The sequence below is a fragment of the Rutidosis leptorrhynchoides genome, chromosome 1, assembly GCF_046630445.1.
Source record: "Rutidosis leptorrhynchoides isolate AG116_Rl617_1_P2 chromosome 1, CSIRO_AGI_Rlap_v1, whole genome shotgun sequence".
Classification (NCBI taxonomy): domain Eukaryota; kingdom Viridiplantae; phylum Streptophyta; class Magnoliopsida; order Asterales; family Asteraceae; genus Rutidosis; species Rutidosis leptorrhynchoides.
This window is the reverse complement of record NC_092333.1, coordinates 638,280,466-638,289,316: the sequence shown is the minus strand read 5'-3', so window position 1 is coordinate 638,289,316 and position 8,851 is coordinate 638,280,466.

Below are 8,851 nucleotides of genomic sequence, written 5' to 3'. Positions count from 1 at the left end.
TTTTGATCAGAATTCGGTTGGCTTTATAGGGATTTTCGATTTTTGGTGCTCCGCGACTCGCGGCATATTTTGCCTTCAAACTCCGCGAGTCGCGGAGATTGAAATTACAGCTCACACCTTTTGGAGTCTTTCTTGCCGACGGATTTTATATATAAATATAAAATATAAATAATTAATATAATTATTTATATATTATATTATATTCTTGTGCATAGTAAACTTGTAATTTTTAGTCCGTTGCGTCGAGCGTTGAGAGTTGACTCTGGTCCCGGTTCCGGATTTTCGAACGTCCTTGCGTACAATTTTATATTTTGTACTTTGCGTTTTGAATCTTGTACTCTTGTAATTTCGAGACGTTTCTTATCAATAATTGGAACCTTTTTGATTGTCTTTTATACTTTTGAGCTTTTTGGTCGTTTGCGTCTTCAATTCGTCGAATCTGTCTTTTGTCTTCACCTTTTATTATTTAAACGATTATCACTTGTAAATAGAACAATTGCAACTAAAAGCTTGTCTTTCTTGAGGAATAATGCTATGAAATATATGTTCGTTTTTAGCATTATCCAATATTCCCACACTTGAGCGTTGCTTGTCCTCAAGCAATATTGTCTTGAAATACTAGAATCACTTCTTTATTCTTCACACTTTGTACATCAGTGATTTCTATACGGCGGTATAAACAATGGTAGTAACGATATGGTTTACAATCCCACATGACTATAAAAATTTAGATCCATTAAGGAAATTGGATCTTTATGAAAACATTTGATCTTTTGAAAATTAAATCTAGTTTTTACCCTAGATAAGTTTTCCGGGATAACCCTTTACCGGTGTTTGCAAAATATTTTTGTGGGTTTGGTGGGTTTCAGATTTGAAAATTTTAGCTCAAAACTTGCTGTTTTGTGTCACCCACTTGCTAACCTTGTATTAGGAAAGCAACACGTCCAGTTTACTTGTTCCGTATATTACCTTTCGGCAAACTACCGTCCGGTTGTAAAGGAAAGCGTTGAACAAGCAACTGTTAAGGCAATGTCCCGTGACATGCTTTTGATTATGGTCTATAACGTGTCGGACGCAATTACTATCCTTGGTAGGAGCAATAGTAAAGCTCACCCTTATAATTTTTTGGTCTGGCACAAGGTCCTGTCTTTGACCACTATGCAACCACCGTTCTTACGGTTGACACCCGATTTAGTTCAGGTGACCTAATGAATTCCAGGTGAATTCCTAGGATTTTACGTTCAATGGTAATGAACGTATTGAAAATAGGGCTTTCAGAAAACAAATCGGTTTGTAATTTTGATCAAAATATTTTCTCGTTTAAGCTCGAGTTTAGATATCATTGAATTCCATGAGTTTGTAATTCTCAATCTTTAAGGTCAATCTCTAGGATTGAGTAATATCAGTCTTAAAAGCTGATTTTTAATCTTTAAGGAGATTATCCTTTCTGGGGATCTGATTCATTAGTCTTATCAAGCTAATTTGCACGGTGCCCCCCCCCCCATTGTACGAGATAAATCCTTCTCATGGTTAGGATAAATCTGACCACTTGACGACCCTGTTTAATGCTGAGGTCCGTGGATTTCCTGCTGATTTTAGTGATGACTTTTCTAGATTTTTCGTCAACCTACAGCTGGTCTGGACGACAACTTCTTGACCTGAATCAAGAAGCGCGTTTCTTTTTCGGAAGACTTTACTTCCTTTTAATGATGGAATTGATTCATCGTGTAGATCCATCTCTTCTTTTCTTTCATCGGGTAAAAACAGTTTAGTTTAGTCCAAAGCAAAAGTATTTTCAGTTATTTGTTACAGATATATGTGACATATGTTTAAGATAACTTGGTAAATTTTCCCACACTTGGCTTTTATTTTCCTTTTTATCATCCTCTATTCCATTTTAAATGAATTTTAACATTTTAGTTTGTTTCTCAATTTATGTCCTTTCCGCGGTAACAATAATTTCGGTGTTAAAACCTAGTTTTATCGTTCATAAATATGTATAAACATGATTTTGAGTTCATTTAATTGAAAATTTTGAAAAATTTTACTAGAATTGGGTAGTCAGTATATAAGACTAGGGCTGTTCTTTTTTATCAGAGAGCACTAGATTCTAATACAACTACTGCTTTACTAGTATTTTTAATGGTAACCAAGTGTTTAAAGTAAAAAATTTTAAAATCCGAAAGAATTTAACCCCTTCCCACACTTAAGATCTTGCAATGCCCTCATTTGCAAGAAATCAGTAACAATTTAAATTATTGAGGGTGATTTGTGTGAAAATGATTAAATTTTTACCAAAGTTTCCAATTATATTGGCGTTTGTTTGCTGAATGATAAATGGTGCACATCATTTGTTCATTCCGTCTTGTTGTTATTTCACATATATTTTGCATCTTGTCGTCAAAATTAGTTGCTTTTGCTGAACTTAATGCCAGTCTTTGAAAATGCGTTGTTTTACCCTGTTGTGTACATAAGATAAACTGCAAACATATATACATATTTTTGAAGTTTGGTATATTACCCCACATTCAAAAATTATTAAAATCTAAGAATAAAAGTTAGACAATTATAAAAATGATTACAATATTAACAAAAGTATTAAACGTATCAATAATTACAAATTACAAAATAAAAAAAAAATAATAAGTAAACTAAGGATGATATTGGTACCAATAGGGGTTCCAGGCATAACCATAAGTGCTATAGAATGCTTCGGCAGGGTCATACGTAGGATATGGTGGCTGCATCTCTATAGACCAAGGAGGGAAAATGGGTTTCGGTGTAGGAATATAGTTTCTACCTATATGTTGGCAATGAGCTATGATCTGGTTCTGATGAACTTGCCAATCTTCAAATGCTCTCTGTCTAGCATTTTCGTATTCCTGAGAAGCTATAAACCTATGCATTTCTTGCATCTCATTCCCCCCTCCTACATTACCTTGTTGTTGGTTTCTCTCCACCTGTGGATGTCTACCATGGTATCGTACTGCGGCGTTATTTCGCCTCTTCAAAACTTTCGCACCATGGTATACATTTAAACCTATAGTATCGCGGGGTTCCGGCTCTTCTAGTAATAATCCCCCCCCCCCCGACTTATATCCACACCGAGATATTCACCAATCAAAGTAATAAAAATACCACCTCCTATTATGCTATGTGGTCGCATCCCCCGAACCATAGCTGATAAATAATAACCCACACAATATGGTATACTTACAGCGCTTTGTGGGTCTCGAATACACATATGGTAAAACAAATCCTGTTCATTTACTTTTTCTTTGTTCTTACCCCTTTGTGTAATCGAATTAGCTAAAAACCTATGTATCACTCTTAATTCGGCTCTATCTATATCCAAATAAGAGTAATTTCCCCCTTTGAAATGGTGATGGCTTGTCATTTGACTCCACACACCGTGTGTATCAAAATTCTCATCTATCTTTCTACCGTTTAGTATCAATCCTCTACAATCGGCAGACGCTAACTCCTCAGGCGTATATATACGTAAAGCCTGAGCCATGTCCAGTAAAGACATGTGGCGCATCGAACCGCCTAACAAAAATCTAATAAAAGAACGATCGGTTAAACTAGCTACCCGATCATTCAACTCTATACTACATAACAATTCTTCACACCATACTTTATATACAGGTCTACGTATGGTGAATAAACATACCCAGTCATTAAAAGAAGAATTACCATACCTCTGTACAAGTAATTCCCTAATTGGCCCGGCCAATTCTATAGCTTCTAAGGGTCCCCATTCTATGACCCTTGGTACCTCAACAACCTTAGAATGAAGAGTATGCAAACCCCGTTGATATTTTGGATAATCTATCCAAAGTCTGTCAAATCTCAGGTTCGGGTGCAACTCTTCCAAGTGCATATCGGAAAAGGTCATGATTGGATGAGGTACATCCTGCTTGTAGTAGTTATCCACCTCCTGTTGTTCCAAATTCTCAGCAGGAGCATTGCGGGCTTGGGATGAAGATTCACCCCTTTCATTCTGCAAAACACATCAAACACAATTTTTGTGCATCCAAATATGCATTAGTGTCAGCAAAATCATCAATCAAAATAATTACAATGACATTATCAATTTATATCAAACTTAAGCTTATTTTCACATTTTTATCAAATCTACACTTTTTCAAATAAGCATATACGAAAATTTTCGCCAAGTTCATAAGCATTCAACTTAAATAACATGTCAAAATAATCATTACTAGCAATTAAACAAGTCTCAAATGGCATTATCTTTCAAAAATCAAGTTCATGAATTTTAGACTTGAAAAAGTCCACTTTAATTCTCAAAATCATGTTTAGGCTCAAAGTTTGGATCATTTAACTACCTAGACATGTTACACTACTCAATTTAGCAACAATTCATGACAAAAATCGGCCATAACCTGTTTATATCAAAAAGACCCAAATTTGCTCAAGAACACAAACCCTAGATTACTCAAAATTTGAAGTTTAAGACTTCTAATCATGTTAAACAGTATCAATCTAGGTTATACAAGCATAATACATAAACAATTTAAGCCTAATTACACTAAAAAGCATCAAAATCAAATTGGGGAAAAATTTACTCAAGAACATCAAATTTCGAATTAAATGGTGTTTAGGTGTAGAAATTTACCGTTTTTCTTGAGTAATTCTTAGACAGCATCCTTCTCAACATGATTTTAGCAAAAAATTTGGTGATTAACGGTTAAAAATTGGGATTTTTTTGGGGTGTTTTTCGGGTTTTTCGCGTGCAGTTTTCGCTGTGTTTTTATTGTTTTGGGGTTGGGACTGATCTGTTGTTCGGTTATATTTTTTTCTAATTTTTAGTCCCTCCGCGAGTCACGGCGAAATGCACTTCAAACTCCGCGACTCGCGGAGTTTGTTTTTTTTTTTTTTTTTTTATAATCATTAACTTTTGAAAACAATTAAGAAATTAATTTTAAAATTTTGTTTCCCTTATTATTTAGGACGAGGTCGTTTCGGATCGATGTCCTAGTCCGTCCTTCGACAAAATTTTAAAATTTGTCTTTTTGTAGCGATTGTTTTAAAAGCTAAGATTTTTTTTTGGGTTTTTTTAATGTTTTTGGCATACTTTAAATCAATAAGATTAAAAATAATGATAATAAAAGTTCTCGTCCCTCCCTTGGGTAAAGCAATTTCGGTTCAAAGACCTAGTCTTCAACTTACGACGAATTTTAAAAATCATATTCTTAACTTAATGAGATAAAGTAAATTTTTGTTTTTAAATTCACACAACTTAAATATAAAATTCAAAATTATTATTAAAAATTCACACCAAACTTAAAATTTAAAATGCATAAAATTAAGAATTTATATTTTAAAAATTAAAAATTCACACCAAACTTAATTTAAAAATTCATATTATAAATTCATACCAAACTTATATTAATTTTTCAAATATTTACAATTTTAAATATATTGTTTTTATAAAGTTTACAATATTAATTTAAGATTTAAATATTAATTTTAAAAACATGGTAAAAATAAAATTAAAAATCTTTTTGTCTTTTTATCCCACTTTAATCAATCAAATATTATCAAAAATATGCGCCCCTCTTTTCGGTAAAGTAATTTCGGTTCCAAGACCTAATTTAACTCATGACGAATTTTTGAAATATTTTGGGTTGATTGTTTAAAGATATTTATACCTTAAGAATAAACGTTAAATTTCGCAGTGATGTAATAAATTTTTGAATGATATCAATAATTTCGGTCGCCAAACCTAATTTTATTCAATACCAATTTAATACTTTTTAGCGAACAAATTAGCGTTTATTATCAAAAGGTTAAAAAAAAAAAAACTGTACAGACATACCTGTGAAATAGATTTCTTAGTTATATGATCTATCCCATTCATAAGATAGTCGGTTTAATTGATTTTCCATGGCTACATAGGCGTAACCTCGAGCATTCAGTATCTTTTCTTCTAAACATATGAACGGTCCGTCTCTGCATAAAGTAACACATTCGGTATTTGAATAGGTTTGATTATTGGAACATTTACCTCCATGTCACCATTTTCCGCATTTGTGACATCGTTCTAGGTGTCGTGCTCTTCTTTTCGCTGCGGATTTTGATTTTCCTTTACCAAATTGTAACTTATTATCTTCGCATCTGGATTCTTTTCTAACTCCGTCCATTCTTTCTCTGATTACTGATACTAATTCACTCGGTAGTATGTCATTATTACGTTTAGTGATCAAAGCGTGTAGCATTAGACCATGGTTTAGTTCACAGGCAGTCTTCATTTCGTAAAAACCTAAAAAAAATAAAAATTCAGAATGGGGGGAGAAGACTAGTTCTTTAGGGTCTGCTAGGGAAAGACCATTCGGGTTCCATTTTCGAGAACTACACGAAAACAGACAATCTAACTCTAACAGAAATACATATTATCCTTTAAAGACTTGATTCTCCCCACACTTAGTTAGCTGTGGTGTCGAAATTGTGATTAACTTCGTTGTCGACTTCCATCGGACCATGTATGTAATGTTTAACTCTGTGACCATTAACTTTAAATTCAATCCCATTTGAATTTATTAATTCTATCGTTCCGTATGGGAAAACTCTTTTGACTATGAATGGTCCAGACCATCTTGATTTCAATTTTCCAGGAAATAGCTTGAATCGTGAATTGAAAAGAAGAACTCTGTCTCCTTCTTTAAATTCTTTTGAACTTCTGATTCTTTTATCATGCCATTTCTTCGTTCTTTCTTTATAGATTAACGAATTTTCGTATGCTTCATGTCTTAATTCTTCTAATTCGTTTAGTTGACTTAATCGTAGACGTACAGCTTCATGTAAATCAAGATTACATGTTTTCAAAGCCCAAAATGCTTTGTGTTCAATTTCTACTGGAAGATGACATGCTTTTCCATAAACAAGTCTAAAAGGTGTGGTTCCAATTGGAGTTTTGTAGGCTGTTCTAAAAGCCCAGAGTGCATCCTCCAATTTAATTGACCATTCCTTCGGATTTGATCCTACGGTTTTCTCTAGAATACGTTTTAAAGCTCGGTTGGTATTTTCAACTTGTCCACTTGTTTGTGGATGATATGCGGTGGAGATTTTATGAGTTACTCCATATCTTTTAAGAACTTTCTCAAGTTGATTATTACAGAAATGAGTACCCCGATCACTTATTAAAGCTTTCGGTGTTCCAAACCTTGCAAAAAGACGTTTTAAAAAGTTGACTACAACTCGTGCATCGTTAGTTGGGAGAGCTTGTGCTTCCGCCCATTTAGATACATAATCAATGGCTACGAGTATATATAGATTATTATGAGATTTTGGAAATGGACCCATAAAGTCAATACCCCAAATGTCAAATACTTCACATACTTGGATGACATTTTGTGGCATTTCATCACGTTGACTTATTTTTCCGGCCCTTTGACATGCATCACAGGATTTGCAAAGAAGGTGTGCGTCTTTGTAAATTGTAGGCCAATAGAATCCAGCTTCATAAACTTTTCTTGCTGTTAGTTGAGGCCCATAATGCCCTCCTGTTGGTCCTGTGTGACAATGGTTTAATATTTTACTAGCTTCATCTCCAAATAGACATCGGCGTATTATTCCATCGGGACAAATTTTAAACAGGTGTGGATCTTCCCAGAAATAGTGTTTTATATCACTGAAGAATTTCTTTCGTCTTTGGTACGATAATCCTTTTTCAAGGAATCCACAAACTAAGTAGTTTGCATAGTCTGCAAACCATGGGATTTCTTTATAATCTATCTTCAATAGATATTCATCAGGAAAGTTGTCTTGTATTGCTGATTCATTTAGAACTTCTAATTCGGGATTTTCAAGACGAGAAAGATGATCAGCGGCGAGATTTTCTGCTCCTCTTTTATCTCGGATTTCAATATCAAACTCTTGTAAGAGTAAGATCCAACGGATTAATCTTGGTTTAGCATCTTGTTTTGAAAATAGGTATCTAAGAGCAGAATGGTCGGTATAGACCACCGTTTTTGCTAGAACGAGATATGATCGAAATTTGTCAAAAGCAAAGACAATAGCAAGGAGTTCTTTTTCAGTAGTTGTATAGTTTGTTTGTGCTCCTTGTAACGTCTTACTAGCATAATATATAGGTTGAAATCGTTTATCAATCCTTTGTCCTAAAACGGCTCCCATTGCAAAATCACTTGCATCGCACATTAGTTCAAATGGTAGATTCCAATTTGGTGTTATCATGATCGGTGCATTAGTGAGTTTCTCTTTAAGAATATTAAAAGATTTGATACACTCATCTGAAAAGATGAATGGCGCATCCTTTTCTAGGAGTTTATTCATAGGAGTAGCAATTTTAGAAAAATCTTTTATGAAACGTCGGTAAAAACCGGCATGCCCTAGAAAACTCCTAACTCCTCTAACATTGGTGGGATGTGGAAGTTTAGCAATTACATCTACTTTAGCTCTATCCACTTCAATTCCTTCTTTTGAAATTTTATGTCCAAGAACGATGCCTTCTTTAACCATGAAATGGCATTTCTCCCAATTAAGTACTAGATTTGATTGTTCGCATCTAATTAGCATTCGTTCCAGATTAACTAGACATGATTTAAATGTATCACCGAAGACTGAAAAGTCATCCATAAATACTTCCATGCATTCTTCTATCATGTCGTGAAAAATCGCCATCATACACCTTTGAAAGGTTGCAGGGGCGTTGCAAAGTCCAAATGGCATGCGTTTGTAAGCAAAAGTACCATAAGGGCACGTGAATGTGGTTTTCTCTTGATCTTCGGGTGCTATTGGAATTTGAAAATATCCGGAAAATCCATCTAGAAAACAATAGTAACTATTTTCGGCTAATCTTTCCAACATT